Raw genomic sequence first — 18002 nt, 5'->3', positions numbered from 1 at the left:
TGAAGCTTTGATCCATGGGCTTAAGGTCGCAAAAGAAATCGGTGCACACCGGATCATTTGCTATGGCGATTCAGACCTTGTGGTACAGCAGTGCTCAGGAGATTGGGATGCAAAAGACGCCAACATGGCCTCGTACCGGTTTCACGTGCAAAAGATTGCCGGATTCTTCGAAGGATGTGAGTTTCACCATGTGCCGCGAGCAGAAAATGAGGCCGCGGATGCTTTGTCCAAGCTGGGCTCATCTAGGCAAGAAATTCCTCCCGGAATAGCTTTGGCTCACCTAAGAGTGCCATCGATCAAGCCGAGCCCGGAATCAGAATCAATTTTTGTACCAGAGTCACACGTAGTACCCATGGATATCGATGAAGGGAACCCGGGACCGCTCCGGCAAGCTCGGGGACTGCTCCGGTAGGCTCGGGGACTGCTGTACCCATACCGGAAGAAACGATGCTGGTAGATAGCATGGAGATAGATGCACCGGTGTTTTTGGTTCGAGAAATACCATCATGGGTTAAACCTATTAAGGAATTCCTGATCAGCGGCACCTTGCCGTGACGAAAATGAATCAAGGAGGATACAAAGAAGGTCCAAAGCTTACACATTCATCAATGGTGAGGTGTACAAGAGAAGCGTTACGGTGTCCTTCAAAGATGTGTGGAACCGGAGGAAGGAAAAGAAATGCTTGAGGAAATTCACCAAGGAGAATGTGGGCATCATGCTTCATCAAGGGCTTTGGTAGCAAAAGTATTCGGCATGGGTTCTATTGGCCCACTGCTTTGGAGGACGCTGAGGATTTGGTAAGAAAATGCAACGGCTGCCAGAGGTACGCCAAGCAAAACCATACCCCAACATCCGGTTTAAAGACAATACCGCTAACATGGCCATTCGCTGTTTGGTGCCTTGACATGGTTGGACCATTCAAAACTGCAAGAAGCAGCATGACTCACATCTTGGTCATGGTGGATAAGTTCACCAAGTGGCTGGAAGTAAAACCTATCGCAAAGTGTGATGGGCATACAGCTGTGAAATTTTTGAAAGATGTCATTTTGCGGTATGGATACCCGCACAGCATCATCATCGATAACGGAACCAACTTTGCTCAAGGTGAGTTCAAAAGGTTACGTGAAGAAAAGAACATCCGGTTGGATTTGTGCTCATGGCACATCCACAGTGGCAATGGCCAAGTAGAAAGAATGAATGCCTTGGTGCTTTCGGTATCAAGCCTAGACTCATTGATGCGGTGGAAAAGTCACCGGGATGTTGGCTCGATGAGCTACCATCGATCTTGTGGAGTATAAGAACAACTCCAAACCGGTCTACCGGATACACTCCCTTCTTCATGGTTTATGGAGCGAAGCGGTGATACCAACCGATATCATCCATGATTCACCAAGGGTACAGCTCTATACCGAGCAAGAGGTCAAAGAGGCCAGAGAAAACGATGTGGACTTGCTAGAAGAAGCAATAGAGCTGGCTTTGGCAAGAACAGCCATTTACCAAAAACCTAAGACGCTATCATAACCGGAAGGTTAACCCAAGAGTTTTCCAGAAGGAGATCTTGTAAGCTTCGCACGGTGCAGCGACCGAAGGCCGGCATAAGCTTTTGCCACCATGGGAAGGTCCCTTCATTGTAAGCAAGGTGCTTCACAATGATGCATACTACTTGATAGATGCACAGGAATGGAAGAAAGGAAAGGCGGACAGGTCCGGCGAGGAGAGCAAGCGTCCATGGAACGTAGCTCTGTTGCGTCCTTTCTACTCTTGAAGTGGTGGTGTAAGAAGTTCCTTTTTGTACCTTATATGCTATGAATAAAAGATGCCGGAACCTTGAGTGAATCTCGGGACTACCCCAACTTAAGTTGCATGTAACTTGTCTATTTTTTCAGTTTACCGGTTGCTTATTGAATGTTTTTCTTTCCGGTTTAGTAGTGTGCTAAATCCTACCGGAGTCTTCGACTCTGCTGCTGTCCGCAAACCGGCTTCATGGCAAGCAAGATAAACCGGTAGGGGATAAGCACATGAACTGCGAAAAGGGAGAGCAGGAAAGAACAATCTGAAAAATTTAATTAACCCGGGTGAAACCGGTTTTTAGCAAATTTTCAAAGTTATGTCTAAGTTCAAGAAGATGCTTGTTGGGTGAAAGAACCTGGTGCTCATACGCCCAAGTACGCCCAGAGAAGGCAGCAGAGCCAAGGCAAAAGAACCAAGTATGCATCAAATTGGATGCGGAAGCAATTGAGAAATCTTTGCAGTGCAGGATAAAAGCGGAACCAAAAGCAAAATATGCTAAGGCAAACTCATAAGTACTTAGCTACCGGTATAACTTACCGGCAGGAAATGTTGTAGCACAACCACAGGCAAACTTAAGTTTTACATCATAAGCCCCGGCATTCCGGGGCAGAATTTAACAGATATTGTCTTAAAGCAACAGGACCAACAGATATAATGAGCAAACACTTCAAAGGAAATCATCATGCAGCAGGGGCTTCCGGAGGAGCATCGCCGGCACCAGCATCGCCCAGGACCTCTTCTTCGGCTTCACCCTCCTCCTCGTCGAGATAATCCGTGACGCCAGGAGGGGGAGGGATGAAGGTGCGCATGTCGGCATACTCCGCGATGCGGTACGCGCGATCCTGCCGCTTGGCGGAGAGGATCGGGTCCAGATCCGTTTCTGCGCCTTCGCGCACGCCGGTAAGGGCGTCCAGATTGAGCTCCGGGTACCAGGAGCAGGCGACGCGGAGGGCGGAGTCCGCTCCAGCGCGGGCAGCAGAGCACTGCCACTCGCGGATCCTCCTGCCGGCACCTTTCAGACGGTCGTTGATGAGGGAGAAGGTGTCCGGCACCTCCTCGCCAGGCCATAAAGTCCTGTATAGCTGGGTAGCTACATCAGGGATGTCCGAAAGATTGCGGTCTATGCAGCGCATATGGGACACCCGCGCGTTAAGCGCGACCAGATGGTCCTTGGGCGTCCATGGCACGGTAAGATCCGCTTGGCCTTTGTCCCTGCGCTGCGCGTCGACCTTCTTGACGGCATACCTCTGCGAGTCCGGAAAGAGGCCTGTGCAAAGAAGGAAAAGGCTTAAGGAAAAGAGTCCGGAAGAAAAAGAGACCGGAAGAAAAAGAGACCGGAAGAAAAAGAGACCGGAGAGAAAAGAATCCGGAAGAAGAGAGACCGGACGGAAAGATAGCGGAAACAAAAATGGGGTCGAAGGAAAAAAGGCTCGTATGCAGTAGGCAAGTGTGTCGGTCTGCAGGATCAGCTGATCGCACTCCTTGTGCCCCTCCTCCAGCCGCGCGGCCTTCTCCTCGGCACCCTTCCGGGCCTTGGCCATCTCCTCCAGCTCTGCCCGCAGCACCACAGTGGCATTGCAGGCATTCTCCAGAGCCTCGTCCAACTTGGCCGCTGCGGTCACTTCAGCGGCCTTGAGGGCCTTGGCGTGGTCAAGCCCCAGCTGAATCAACTGAGACTTGAGCTCCTGGTAGCTGGTCTTGAGGGCGTTCAGCTCCTCCTGGTGCTGCCGGCTGAGCTCATCCTTCTCCCCTCAGAATCGGAAAAATGAGTGTTAGCAAGGTTACACTAGTAAAACTGAAAAGAAACCAAGTTCAAAGGAGAAAGGAAAAAATAGTACGTTGGGCCGTGGCGAGCTGCTCCTTGAGAGCATCGATGGAAGCTTCCGGGATCACTGTTGAACAGAAATTGTAAGTGTCACAAGGAAAAAAGGTTTCCGGTAGCAAAGATGCCGGTAGAATAAAAAACTCACCTTGGCACTTGTCGTGTGCCTCAGCGAGCTCCCGGTGCTCCCATAAAAGCTCCTCGAAGAGGGCCTTCCGAGTGTCAGCGGTGACCTGTTCAAGAAAAAGAAGAAATGAGTTAAGTTTTGCGCTAAGAACAAAGTTCTTAACACGAAACTCGGGGACTGGCAGTGCCGGTTTTCCGCGTTTTTAAGATAAAGTTTTGCGCTAAGAACAAAGTTCTTAACTCGAAACTCGGGGACTGGCAGTGCCGGTTTTGGGCGTGTGTAAGTTCAAGTTTTGCGCTAAGAACACAGTTCTTAACCCGAAACTCGGATCGGCAGTGCGCTTTGCGCGTTTCTAAAGTAAATTATGTGTTGAGGAGAAGATGTTTAACCCGAAACTCGGGGGTGGCAGTGCCGGTTTCACGCTAAAAACTTAAGTTAAGTTTTGCGCTAAGAGCTGCGCTCTCACCACAAAACTCGGGGGTGGGAAGATAGACAAGAGAGCAACCGGCAGGAAACTAAGCAAAGATACAGCAGAACCGGAAACAAAGAAACCGGCAAAGGTTGAAAGTTAATAGAACATACCGTCAGATTGTTCGTGGAATCGTACCACGCGCTGTCAAGCTCTTTTACGGCAGCCCGGAGCCGCATGAAGTGCTCCTCAGAACACCGATCCCCGACAGGATCAGGTGCCGGCAGCCGATCCTTGCCCATGCCGCGGGTCGCCGGAGTGATGTCCGCGGCGTTCCACTTTTGGGCATACGGCGGGGAGGTGCCCTGTGTCCCGGCCTTGGCGCCGGAACTCCGTAATGCGGCCGAGGAGGCCGGTGGCCTTCATCTTTGGCGCTTTTGGCAGCCTTGGAGACGTGCAGCACCAAGGGCTGCTGGCCGCCCGAAGGGGCGCTGGAGGCCGTCGCCTTCCCCTTGATGAGCTTGGAGGGCTTGGGCGGCGGCGCGGTAGAAGAGGCCCCGGAAGTCTTAGCCGGCGGCGCGCCAGGAGCGGCCTTGGAGGGCTGGGCGCGAGGAGCCTCAGGCGGAGGCATGAGGATGGTGCGTGGAGAAGGGGAGCGCTAGGAGCGTCACCCGGTCTTGGAGCCTTCCGGCGCGGAAGATTCCGGCGCGGAAGTTGTCTTTCGAGGACGGGAGGAGCAAAGGCTCCGCCCGCCCGGCAGCTTCTTCTTCTCCGGCGCCGGTGTTGCGGCGCCGGTGTCTTGGTGTTCCGGGAGGAAGGAAAGATCCTCCTCCGTGCGGTGATCCGACGGTGAAGGGGCCGCACGCCCCGAATTGTTGTGCCCCCGAAAGGGAGGCAGAGGTGTTGCCGGCACCGGATGGTGCCGGGCTTGAACGAGGAGGAGGGGTTGAGGTCCTTGCGGATCCCTCGAGCCCGATGGCCTTGGGCCAAGCTTGAGAGCGGGGCTGAGAAAAAGAAAAAAGACAAGTGGTTGAGAAGAAGCAAACGGAAAAAGAACTTAGCAAAAAAGGAGGCAAGCCGGAAAATGAAATTACCCGGAAGCGGTTGGCATCGCTTTGCGCCCGTAGCGGCGCACGCCACTTCTTTCTCCCCACGGGCTCCGTCCGGAAGCGCTTGGAGGGAGGAGCATGGCTGGAGCCGGCGGTAGATGCCGGCTGCTTGTTCTTCTCGGCCCTGGGCCATGAGTTTGTCCACAAACTCGGTGCCGGCCTCGGCGCGCAGGGGCGGCACGCGCTCGTGGATCTGTGAGTTGGATATGGCTAAGAAGCAATTCGCAAGAAAGCGATAATGGCAAAGTATAAGAAGCCGGAAAAGAAAATACCTCGAGCACAACCAGCTCCTCCGGATTTCCGGTGGGCTCGGCGGGTCCCGGCCAAGGCGCGCAGCCGGAGTCTTCCCCATCTTCAGATCCTTCCAAAAGATGTAGGGATCCGGGTCGAAGGAGTCAAAGGCACGCTTCCGGAGAGGTCCTCACGGCTCGCCTGGATAGAGGGAAGCGGTCCTCGGCCCGAAACAAGGTAAAAAAGAAGGTTAGCAAAAGCAGAAACTTACCGGCAAAGACAACCCCAAATTGCGCAATCTCTTACTTCTTGGGTCGGACGGTTAGAGGAACTGAGGGGAAGGAGGCCCCATTCCCAAGTAAAAGGCATAGCAGTTTGACAAATCTGCTTAGCCTTGCGAACAACATCTTTCTTGCTGAGAGCACGGCCTGTGATCTTGGTAGGATCGCCTGGGCCATACATCTCGCTCATCCTATGTGCGCGGCGCTTAAGAGGAAGCACCCGGCGCGATATGAAGGTCCGGATGACATCGTCGGGACAGATGTTGGTCTCCTTCTTCAAAGAGGCCAAGAAGCGCACTACCCGATTGGTTTCGGCATGTTACGTCTTCGGGTTGTAGCTCCGCTTGGCTCTGCTGGGGGGCCCCTCTTGATATGGAGGAAGATTGATGCGATCGGCGCGGCCGGTGTTCTTCACGTAGAAGAAAGTTCCTTGCCAGGTGCGGCAAGACTCGAGGCCGGAAAACTTAAGAAAAGTGCTCCCTTGGCGGGAGCCGACGATGCAGGAGCCGCACTGCACGGGCGGCTTGGGCTTAGGAATTTCCCTGCCCTGGACGGAGTTGATCCGCAAGTTAAAGAAACGGGCAAACGTCTCACGAGTGGGACGAATGCCGATGTAAGCCTCCATGAAGGTGGCATAACAAGAGAGATAGAAAATGGCGTTGCCAGGAAGGTGGTGAGGTTGGAGTTCGTAGAAATCTAGGAACTCCCGGAAAAAAGTAGAGGCAGGAAGGCCGAAGCCACGCTCGAAGTGAGCGAGAAAAACAACAAACTCGTCGTCTTCCGGATCCGGTTCGATCTCGTCATCCGGAATCCGACAGGAAACTCCTTCCGGAATCCTTCGAGACCGGTACAGCCAATCAATCTCGAACTCAGTAACGTTGGAGCCCATCCAGGGCTCCGCGAGTGGGTGGGGAAGGCTCCTCGCCGGAAGATTGGCTGGAGCTGCTAGAGGCTTGGCCGAGCCATCGGCCTCTTGGCTACCGGAAGCTTGGCTAAAGCTACCGGATTCTAGGTTGCCGCCGGACTCTTGGAGGCTACCGGATTCCCGCTGATTGCCGGAATCGGTCTCCGTGGGCTCTGAGGCCGTAGCTTCACCGGGAGAGGGACTGCGGCGCTTGAGAGAAAGGGAAGAAGAAGATGCGGAAGAAGATCCCTCGTCAGACATCGCGAGGGTAGGTGGAGAAACAGAAATCCCAGACTCGAACCCCGCGTGAAGATCTACGAGTAAGAGGAAAACCAAAGAAAAAGGAGCAAATAAGAACACCAAAGGCTCAAGATCTGGAAAGCAAGCGAACGGCGAGTAAAGAGAAATTAGTACCAACCTTGAGCGGCGCGGTCGCTGGGGAAAGAGTTTGCTGGCGGAGAAGCGGGTCTGCAGCCGCCGGCGAGCACCGTCGACGGCGAGGCGGAGAAGCTCGCGAAGAAGCACAAATGCGGCGGACGCGAAGAAGTTGCTGCCGAAGATCTCCGCACAGCGAAGTCCGGCGGCGGCACGGCGTGAGTTCGCCGGGCACCGGAGCTTGAACGGGCGACGGCGGACGGAGAGCGGCGGAGGCGCAGAGGCGTGGAGCTCTGTGCGCGAAGGAGAAGAATGCGAAGAAGATGAAGAGGAACGGGCAGTTGCGTTTATATAAGAGAGAGAAAGTGGGCGTGGAACCGCTGGGCCGCGGCGGTTCGCCTCGCGGCCCGCGACGGTTCACGCCTTGGGCCGCCACGTGGCGGAGGGATACACGCGCGAAAACGGAGGCCACACGGAGGCGCACGCGGGATCCCGAAGAGGTAGTGGGATCCGCTGCGGTGCATTAAATGCGTGCGCGGGAGTCGAAACGATGTGACAGCGGACAGCTGGCGCGTCGATTCTGAGTGCGCATGTCAGCGACGGGCGCGGGGCCCGATATATTCTCGGGTCGCCGAGGAAGGAGCAAAGACACGTGGTGCCGGAAAAAAGAGATGCCGGAACGAGCCTTGCAAAGAGAAGAAAAGGAACAAGGGTAAAGGTGCCGGAACTAAGCTCAAGAGATGAGTGACTAAACCGGTATCTTAGAAAGATGAAAACCTGGCATGGTCTGTAGGATAGAATCCTCCAGGCTATACCAGCTTCGGGGACTAATGTTGGGGGGATAACCCCCGGTATGCCAAAGGCATGCCAAACCGGATGGTTTGAGCCATCGAGATACCGGTTTAATGTTCTTGCCGGAAGCCTAGTAGGAATCCGGGAGAGCAAGGCTAAGCCGGTATCCCCAAAGGGGTATGCCGGAACCCGGTATAAAAGATACCGGAAAGGAGAGCCTGTCGGCAGGACTGGTCAAAGATTCTCTTCAGAGCAAGAAGACAAGGATGAGCTAAGCCAAGTAACTTTATTCAGAGCCCTGGCGCCAAAGAGAGAGGTGACGGAGAAAGAAGCCGGGGGACGTCAGCTTCTATGATAAAAGAAGGCCCCGGTGTCATCTATGATTAAAGTAGCTTTGTACAAGAGCCGTTAAAGTAGCTTTGTACAGTAACTCTGTAAAGTAGTTTGTCCAGTCAAAGATGCCATTAGGGTTTCTTGCAGTGTAAGCCACCCTCTCCCCTATATAAGGAGAGGGGGCAGCCCATCTTCACGGGCAAGTATGTACGCGTGTATGTAGGAAGGCAGAGCCTGTAACTTGTGTGAATCTATGAACATGGTGATCTAGAGGGAGTTCTTCCTTGTGTCTTTCTTCTTCAACCTCTGGCCTTGGCCAAGTTCTTGAGGAAACCATCCGGAATCTCTTCCCACCTGATCGCAAACCCTCCCCCGAATCCTCTTGCGTCCATTCGGCCCCAATCTAAGCCATCCTATGGCATCTGCTCGTTCACCACGACGACAATAGAAAACAGATTTTATTTTAAATAGAAAAGGGCACAGATATAATTTTCGAAAGGGGGAAGGACCCCGGGTTTATTACTGAAAGTTACAGGGGGTTATGGTGTAAAGAGCAGGCGCTAGGGATGGCGGGTTGAGGTAAGAAAAGCTGCAGGGGGCTTAGCGCAAAAGAGACGAGATCCAGATCTGGGGGAGGTTTCTCACCGGGCGGTCTCACCCGCGGGTCGCTGACGAGCGGGTCCAGGGGAAGCCAGCGTGGCAAAGGTTGCGAGGCTGCACAGAAGGCGTTCGATTGAAGATCCATGCCGCGTGCGTCGCAGACGGGGCGGTCACCGTGGGTCGGCGGCGAGCGCGCAGGCGATGCCGAGGCTCCCAGGCCACGCGGAAGGAGGCGTCGCACACGCCTCGTCGGCGCAGACCAGAAGAGGGCGGCGCTGGAAGCAGGGGCCCACCGGAGAGGGTTGACGGCGAACATCTGCAGCGAGAAAACATGTTCACCGGCGAGGTAACGGACCAAGAGGAGAATCAGGGGGAAGAGGAGGTCGAGGAGAGGCGGAAGTCTACCGAGAGGACGTTGGCGAGGTCGAGGAAGGCGGAGGAGGTCGGACGGCGACGGAATCCTCGCCGGCGTACGTCAGCCGAAGAGGAGAAACGGCGATCTAGCCGTCGACTGGAGCGGTCCCATCTCGATTCCTTGCATGAGGTGGTAGAGGAGATCATGGCGCGTCGAACGGTGGTGGTGGCTTGGCGTGGGGATGCCGGAGTCAGCGGGAAGTTCGTCGGACGAAGGAGGCCGTGGCGGAGGAACGGCGAGTTTGCGCTCGACTTACGGAGCCCCTTCTCGATTCCTTCGGAGGAGATGATCAGCACGGCGAGGCGGATCTCTGGGTGTGCTCGGACAGGGAGGGGGGTGCCCGGACCGGCGGCGCCATGGTGGAGATGCCACGGTGGCCGGAGATGGGTTTTCTCCCTCTCTTGTTTGGCTTGCAGATGAAGAAAGAAAAGGGACGAGGGAGGCGTGAGGAAGGAGGATGGGTGGTTGCAGTGGTCCAGGGAATCATCATCGAGAAGATAAGGGAGAGGAGCAGGTAGAAAGGAGGAGGGGGCTCACGGCAGCCTGGAGCACGCCATGGTCACGCATCGTGCATGATAGAAAAGAACGAAGGAAAAAGAGGAGGGTGAAGAGGTACGGGCCAAGGGGAAGAAAGGAGGTGGGCTTACTGCTGGGTGGAGATGGGCCACCGGGGTGGGTCGGGCTGCTCGGTGGAGAAGGGAAAGAAAGGAAGAAAAAGGTTGGGCCACAGGGGAGATAGGATCCAGGTTAGGAGAGGGGTTTGTTTTGTTTTAGAAAACCATTTTTCTCTTTAATTTTTAAACTGGTTTACAAATCCATTACATATAAAACCCAAGCAGCAGAAAATAATTTGGAAAATAGTTTATTTATTTAATAGTCTTGGTTTTAAGGTTTTGTTAAATGAAAAGACATAGAGGAGGTTTATTGGATAAACCATATGAGAAGGGGAAACAAAATAGTTTGGGTTTATAAAATAGTTTTTATTTTGTGAACACATGGATGATAAGATGCATGATTCCATGATGATGCACAAAAGAAAAGAACAAACAAATCTAATAGGGGTACTACCCTGGGCCGTTACAATCGACACCACTAACAAGGAACCTCGCCCCGAGGTTCCACGCCATGGTACGGGGGAGAGAGGTGAACTATCGGATCTTCAGGCGACATGTCGATCTCCTCGACACCACTAACAAGAGTTCTTGCTCCACGCTGATCGGCGACACCACTAAGAGGAAGTCGTTGTTTCGGTGTTGATGATGCGCTTCTGTTGAGATCCTCCGAAGATCAGACCTAATAGGTGAGGGGCAAAGATTGTCCAACCCGCGTAGAGACCTATGACTCGGAGAAGCAGATCAGAGAAGATTCAAAACTCGCAAAGGTAAGATGAGAAAGAATAGAGGTAAGGAGAAAAATTCAGAGCTACTCAGATCTATCCAACGAATTTTAGAAAATAGGTTTTGACACTCTAAACTCAACGACCGTTGGCAAGGTTAACCTACAGGCTGGACTAGTGGGGTATCGTCAACCCGAGCTCTGATACCAACTTGTGACGCCCCGGAACCGGTACCATGAGGATCCCAGCGAACCCGCCGAAATCCGCATGATATCGATTCAGAGACGCCCTCCGACACGACGTGCGCGAAGAATCACACACGTGATGCCAGAGGAATTAACACGAGCGGTAACATTACAACAGGATTACAATAGAGCCCACAAGATACATATATTACAACAACGACTCCAACGAGTCAAGATACAAATAGATACATACAAAGATCCAAATCATACAGAAGATCAAATGCGTCCGAGTACGGACAAGATACAAATTGGACTAAGAGTCCTGAAGATAACCGGTGGCGTCCATATGTTATCACCAGAATTTGACCGAGTCAGAGGTGGGCCACGATTGAGAAAGACTTGAAGATATACATGGAAGGGAAAAACAAGAATTGGCCTTATACACGATTGGGCTGAATTGCCCATTGTATCTGTAATATAGTAGATCGTATCTTTAGATTAAAAGTTAGAGTTTTACTCGTGCACGGTTAGGTGCACGTCCGAATTAGAAAGTCCGCTGGACTATAAATATGTATCTAGGGTTTATGGAATAAACAACAACACAACGTTCACCCCAAAAACAAACCAATCTCGGCGCATCGCCAACTCCTTCGTCTCGAGGGTTTCAATCAGGTAAGCGACATGCTGCCTAGATCGCATCTTGCGATCTAGGCAGCACAAGCTCCACGTTGTTCATGCGTTGCCCGTACTGAAGCGCCTTTGATGGCGGGCAACGTAGTTATCATAGATGTGTTAGGGTTAGCATAGTTCTCCGTATAACATGCTTACGTAGTGCAACCCTTGCATGTCTAGCCGCCCTCACGCCTATCTCAGGCGTGGGGGCGGCACCCTGCTTGTTCTTTATTTAGTAGATCTGATCCGTTACGATTGCTCCTTGTTATGCAAGGATTAGTTTAATATCTGCAATAGTTAGGCCTTACAAAGGGGGGGAGGATCCAGTGGCACGTAGGGTGGCGTTCGCAAGTCCTAAACAGGATGTTCCGCGGATCAACATCATTGTTGGTTCTTTGGCCTTGTTTAGGATCGGCTTATGAGCACCGTGCGTGGCCGCGAGGCCCAACCTGGAGTAGGATGATCCGATTATGCGGTGAAAACCCTAAATCGTCGTAGATCTCATTAGCTTTATCTTGATCAAGCAGGATCACCAAGTATTCGTGCACCCCGTACGAATCATGGGTGGATCGGCTCTTTGAGCCGATTCACAGGATAACCTGAGAGCCGATCGAGGCTCGTATTTAATGTTTACGTGTATGCCATGCAGGAACTAAGCGAGGCATCCCCATCACCTTCCTGACCAGGTATAGGTCAGGTGGCACGCCCTTGCACTTCGCATCGCCGCGTGTGACCAGAAGAGCATTGCGGGCCGTCGCTCGGAGGGGTCTCAGCCAGCCGCAGCTCTAGGCTCTTCCCGGCTCTACCGTGTTGATAGGCCGCTGCCCGCCGGTGGGTTTTGGCGATCAACACATTCTGGCACGCCCGGTGGGACAATCGTCTACATCAACCACATCGCCATCTACATCTGAGATGGCGACGGACGGCACGCCAGTCACCTACGAGGAGCTGCCTGCTGAGCTCAAGAAGAAACATGACGAGATCAAGGCCACCCTCGAAGCCGACCTCATCGGCTCTTTTCAGAGAACCCGTACCCATGGCATCAGATGGAAGGGGTTCTCACCACAAGGTGCACTCGATGGGATAGATCTCTCTGCCCCGTCGGAGGAACGCACCAGGGCCTGCGGCGGAGATCAACTACTTGGTGGCTCACTCGCTACACCGCCACTCTGAAAACTTGGTCAACGTGTTGGAGCGTCTCGCTCTGCGCGTGATCCAGGAGATCATGAGCCACCAGTACTCGCCGTCAGGACCAGCTCTCGGGACGCACCAAGGAGAGTTGCCACTCCAGTCCCGTCCACCGCTGCCATATGCGTTGGCAGCACCACCTGAAGTGCCGGCTACACCGGCATTCGTCGTCTACAAGATCGGTGGTGACCCTAGTGACTACCAGTTCTTGGCTGAGGCGCCTAAGGAGATCCCTCAAGGATACGCGTGCACGTATGTGCCAGATTGTGGCAACTGGGCACTCTCAAACCAGGCCACAACGTCAGGGACTCCGGCGCAGACAGGAGGGACGTCAGCGACAGAGCTTGAGAAGCAGACGTGGCTAACTAAGTACGCCACCCCGACGAAACTCCAGAGCCCAGCTCCTGCAGTTGGCTCAGAGCTGGAAAAGCAAACATGGCTGGCTAAGTACGCCACCCCGGCGAATCTTCAGAGTGCATCTCCTGCAGCCAGCACGGCGGATCAGATCAGTACCATACTGAGAGACCAGTTCGGCATTATGCCGAAAAGGAGGGCAATCGGCTATTCTAAGCCGTACCCCGACGAGTACGAGATGATCCCGCTGCCACCTAAATATCGGCTCCCTGACTTCTCCAAATTCAGTGGATCAGATGGCTCCAGCTCCATCGAGCACATCGGCCGATATTTGGCGCAACTAGGACCGGCTTCAGTGTCGGATCAGCTACGTGTGAGGCTCTTTTCACAGTCCCTCACAGGATCGGCTTTTGGATGGTATACCTCTTTGCCAGCAAACTCCATCCAGTCTTGGAAGCAATTGGAAGAACAGTTCCATATGCAATATCATTCAGAAGCTTCCGAGTCTAGCATTGCCGATCTAGCACAACTACGTCAGAAGCGCGGAGAAACGGTGACAGAGTACATCCAGCGCTTCAGGAATCTTAGGAACCGATGTTATTCGGTTCGTATAACTGAAAAGGAAGCAGTCGAGTTGGCAGTAGCTGGCCTTGCAACACAGCTCAAGGACATGGCCTCCCAAGCAGATTATCCCTCACTGGCGCACATGGTTCAGAAACTATCAGCATATGAACAGCGCCACCCAGACCTGTACCAAGACAAGTTCAAGCGTGCAGTAGTCATGGTCGATACAGAGGAAGGTGAAGTGCCTGCGGGAGACCAAGAAGTAGCAGTGGCTGAATGGACTCGGGGAGGAACCCCTGTGTCCTGCAAATGGGTAAAGCCACCAGGGCCGCCCAGGGGATTTGATTTTGACGTGACCAAGACTGAACAAATCTTCGACCTCCTGCTCAAGGAGAAACAGTTGACGATTCCTGAAGGTCTCAAGTTCCCTACGGCGCAAGAGCTAAACGGAAAGCCATACTGCAAGTTCCACAACTCGCTTTCCCATGCCACCAACGACTGCAGGGTGTGGCGTCAGCACATCCAAGCGGCGATAGAGAAGGGGCGTTTAATTTTCAACCAGTACGCCATGAAGGTAGACACCCAGCCCTTCCCCGCCGTTAACATGGTAGAAGTCATCTACCCTGAGAGTTGCCAGCCAGGTCCCACGTTCAGCATCAACATGGTAGGACTTGGGAACCACTCTGGCAAAGATGGAGATGAGGGCAGCTGCTCTCATAGCAAGGATACAGAGGAGGCCGCTCCACGCGATCGGCTCCATCATGATGGCAAGCGCTACGTTACAGAGGGAGAAGTGAAGAACATAAGATATCAACGACCTCTCTCTGATCACCTCCTCAACAAATATGTGAGACAGTATGACCAACGCCGACGGTCCAACTATGATGATGAAGGAGATCGTCTGGCTAGAGAAGCCAGAAGACATCGTCGGCAGGATCGCTATGAGGAGGAGCACGAGCGCCGTGCCACGGACACATCAAGGGAGCAAGATGACAACGCCAGACACTGGGACTGCCCTTTCTTCAGACACTGCTGGGATTCAGGAATGAGCCGATTGCCCACAATCGGCAATTGCCCAGAATGCAACAAGAAGAAGAAGGAGGCAGCCAACGTGTCTGTGTTTGAGCGCTTAGGGCCTCTCCCACCACCAAGCAAACGTGCTGAGTCACTTCGTTGGGCAGATCTTGAGGATTCCGAAGACGAAGGACTAGAAGAAGAAGAAGACAGGTGCCACCGTCCAAGGTGGTGCCCTGACGGACTCAGCCGTTCACAAAAGCGCAGGGTTCAACGTTTGCGCGGCCTGGAGGAAGCCGAAAGGTTATACCTGCATACGCTAAGGAAGGCACGGCCTGATCTGGCTGCGAAGGTTCAGCGAGCCCTGGATGAAGAGGGTCGTCCACGGAAAATGGAGTGGCGCCCCAAACAAAGGAGAGCCGATGATGAAACATCGGCTGGAACGAACATGGTGTTCATCCTCCCTTCAGAGTTCAGTGCCCCAGGGTTAGATGAGACATCCGTGGCACAACTTGACTGCGGCCCACGGCCGGTTATCTTTGAGAAGCCACGAGATAAGAGCTACAGGCATCTGAAGGCCCTATACTTACGAGGATATATCGATGGGAGGCCTGTGAATAAGATGCTGGTGGACACCGGAGCGGCAGTTAACATCATGCCGTACTCTATGCTACGTCGGCTAGGACGCTCTAGCTCGGATCTAATCAAGACCAACGTAACATTGAGCGATTTCAACGGCCAAGCGTCTGAGGCACAAGGAGTTACGAACGTGGATCGACCGTAGGAAGGAAGACTATCCCTACAACGTTCTTCATCGTCGATAGCACGAGCAGTTATGCTGTGCTGCTGGGAAGAGATTGGATCCACGCCAACTGCTGTATTCCCTCCACGATGCACCAATGCATAATACAGTGGGATGGAGATGAGGTAGAGGTCGTCCAAGCTGACGACTCAGCCGAAGTTTCAACGGCTGGCATGAACGCATGGGAAGCAGCAGGCCAAGAACCCCTCTCAGGCATCAACTTGGACGATTGCGAGCGTATTGATGTGACAAAGGGAAGGGTTAAGCTGGTTTTATCCACTGGCCTGACCATGTAGTCGAAGCAAAGCGACGTGCAACTTGGCGAGGCTGATCCTTGTGATCGGCCCCAAAGGTCTATGAAGGGACATTACGGAACCTTCAGTCAGCGCTCCAATCATTATGGAGGCCGATCCCAGCAATCGGCCAAAATTATCCTCACCACATGTTCTGCTTGTGTTCACCTTTGACCCTATCAAGAGCCGACGTGCGAATTACAGAGCCGATATCTGCCATTCTTTAACAGATTCGGCTCGGGGGCACCTAAATACGGATGAACAAGATGCAGGGGTACATGTGTGCAATGAATACTGGTGGCTGATAGGAGCAAATCGGCCAGTAAAAAAAAAAATTTTTACAGCCGATGCAAGGGCATCGACTTTAGAATTGAGAGGCAGCCGATGCGCAGCCATCGACTTTAGTGGATTTATGCAATTTTTATCGAGTCTCCACCAGATCCAGGCTAACGGTGGTACCTTCTGTTGCCTCGAGTAAGTAAAACAATGGAAACTTCTTCAGCTACTTCGAGCCGATCCGGGTTCCTGAACCTCTTTGTCAAGGATTTCCAATCTTTGGGGCTAGTTCAGCTGAAATGGAAGATTATCGGCTGTTGGAGGAAGAAAGAGGATCGGCTGTGGCGCATTCTCTCTGACATTCTCGCCCCGAGTAAGGCTCGGGGGGCAGCAGGCTCGAGTAAGACTCGGGGGGCAACAGGCCTAGTGGATACTCTGTTTAAAGAGCCGATGGGGATGCCATCGGCTGATTTTTCATTGCAGCCTCCTTCACAGATGATGAGTATTAAAAAGGACCATTGGTTTTGGTTGGAAGAATTCCAAGGTTTTCCTGAAGATTCTGCATTATCCGCCAGCATTAGAAAAAATCATCAGTTGAAGAAGGAAGGGACGAATTTCGAAGGACCGATGCGTTGTTATCGGTTTATTACGCATTGGCGAAGGGGGCGAATCGGCAAGGTCAGTAGAAGAGGGAATCGGCTAAATTGAACTAAGAAGAAATCGGCAAAATCAAATTGGGGAAGAGATCTTCATTAATAGGCAAGATTTCTTACATAAAGAGCTGATTGCTCTCAAAAGGAAACACCAGGGGATACATTGCCCCATCTACTACTACTGGCCCTATTCTAGAGGTCCTATCTATGGGCCATCACTGCTCTCGTCGTCGCCGTCGTCGCCGCTATCGGCGCTGCTCCCGGCGGGCTCGTCGTCGCTCCAATGGCCGCCGACCGGGCCCTCGTTGTCTTCATCTTCTTCGTCAGCGTCGTCCTCGTCGCTGTCAAAGTCGCTAAGATTGCCCGGCCAAGGGCAGAACCGCTTGGCCGGCGGCTCGTCGGAGGAGCTCTCGTCGTCGTCCTCCTCCTCCTCTTCCTGCTCCTCCTCCTCCTCGGAAGAGGTGAAGTCGCAGGAGAAGCTGTCGTCATCGCTCTCCTCCTCCGTTTCCCCAACGGCGAGGAAGCGGAGGTCGCTCTCCCCGTCGGTCAGGGACTTGTCGTCCTCGGACCAGATGGAGAAGTCGTGGCTAGACTCCTCCCCGGCCGCAATGGCGCGGCGGGTGTTGGCCGCGTGGTTCTCCGCCGGGTTGTGCTCCGGCGTCGGCTCGCGGGACGTGGAGGACTGGCTGGCAAGATCCGATGGGGCAGAGGAGGAGGAAGACATGGTGGCGCAGGAGGGCTCTTGGAGTGCTAATGCGAAGGGGATGCAGAGGAGAACTGTTCGTGGCGGTTAAATAAAAGGGGATATAGTGGAAATTCAATGCCACAGCAGTTTCCGAGGAAGTGGTGCCACGCGGAGAAGTTGAGAAGGCAAGGCATCATGATACTGCAACGGTTCTGCCACGACATGACCCGACGAAGGAAAACAGAGTGATTTTGGAATTACCAATTCCAAAACCAGGGGGGCATGTGTTATCACCAGAATTTGACCGAGTCAGAGGTGGGCCACGATTGAGAAAGACTTGAAGATATACATGGAAGGGAAAAACAAGAATTGGCCTTATACACGATTGGGCTGAATTGCCCATTGTATCTGTAATATAGTAGATCGTATCTTTAGATTAAAAGTTAGAGTTTTACTCGTGCACGGTTAGGTGCACGTCCGAATTAGAAAGTCCGCTGGACTATAAATATGTATCTAGGGTTTATGGAATAAACAACAACACAACGTTCACCCCAAAAACAAACCAATCTCGGCGCATCGCCAACTCCTTCGTCTCGAGGGTTTCAATCAGGTAAGCGACATGCTGCCTAGATCGCATCTTGCGATCTAGGCAGCACAAGCTCCACGTTGTTCATGCGTTGCCCGTACTGAAGCGCCTTTGATGGCGAGCAACGTAGTTATCATAGATGTGTTAGGGTTAGCATAGTTCTCCGTATAACATGCTTACGTAGTGCAACCCTTGCATGTCTAGC

At 53.1% G+C, this 18002-nt stretch overlaps 1 long non-coding RNA gene across 1 annotated transcript; it reads right to left on the bottom strand.

Annotated features, from left to right (window-relative positions):
* Positions 1–3366: 3366 nt before the first annotated feature.
* On the bottom strand, positions 3367–3889 carry LOC139834157 (uncharacterized). Its single transcript, XR_011749587.1, has 3 exons — positions 3762–3889; positions 3630–3683; positions 3367–3541 (listed from the first exon to the last, which is right to left on the bottom strand). It is a non-coding gene; the product is annotated as an uncharacterized lncRNA (long non-coding RNA).
* Positions 3890–18002: the final 14113 nt, after the last annotated feature.

The sequence above is a fragment of the Lolium perenne genome, chromosome 7 (assembly GCF_019359855.2).
Source record: "Lolium perenne isolate Kyuss_39 chromosome 7, Kyuss_2.0, whole genome shotgun sequence".
Lineage (NCBI taxonomy): Eukaryota > Viridiplantae > Streptophyta > Magnoliopsida > Poales > Poaceae > Lolium > Lolium perenne.
This window is presented reverse-complemented; position numbering and strand designations above follow the sequence as displayed.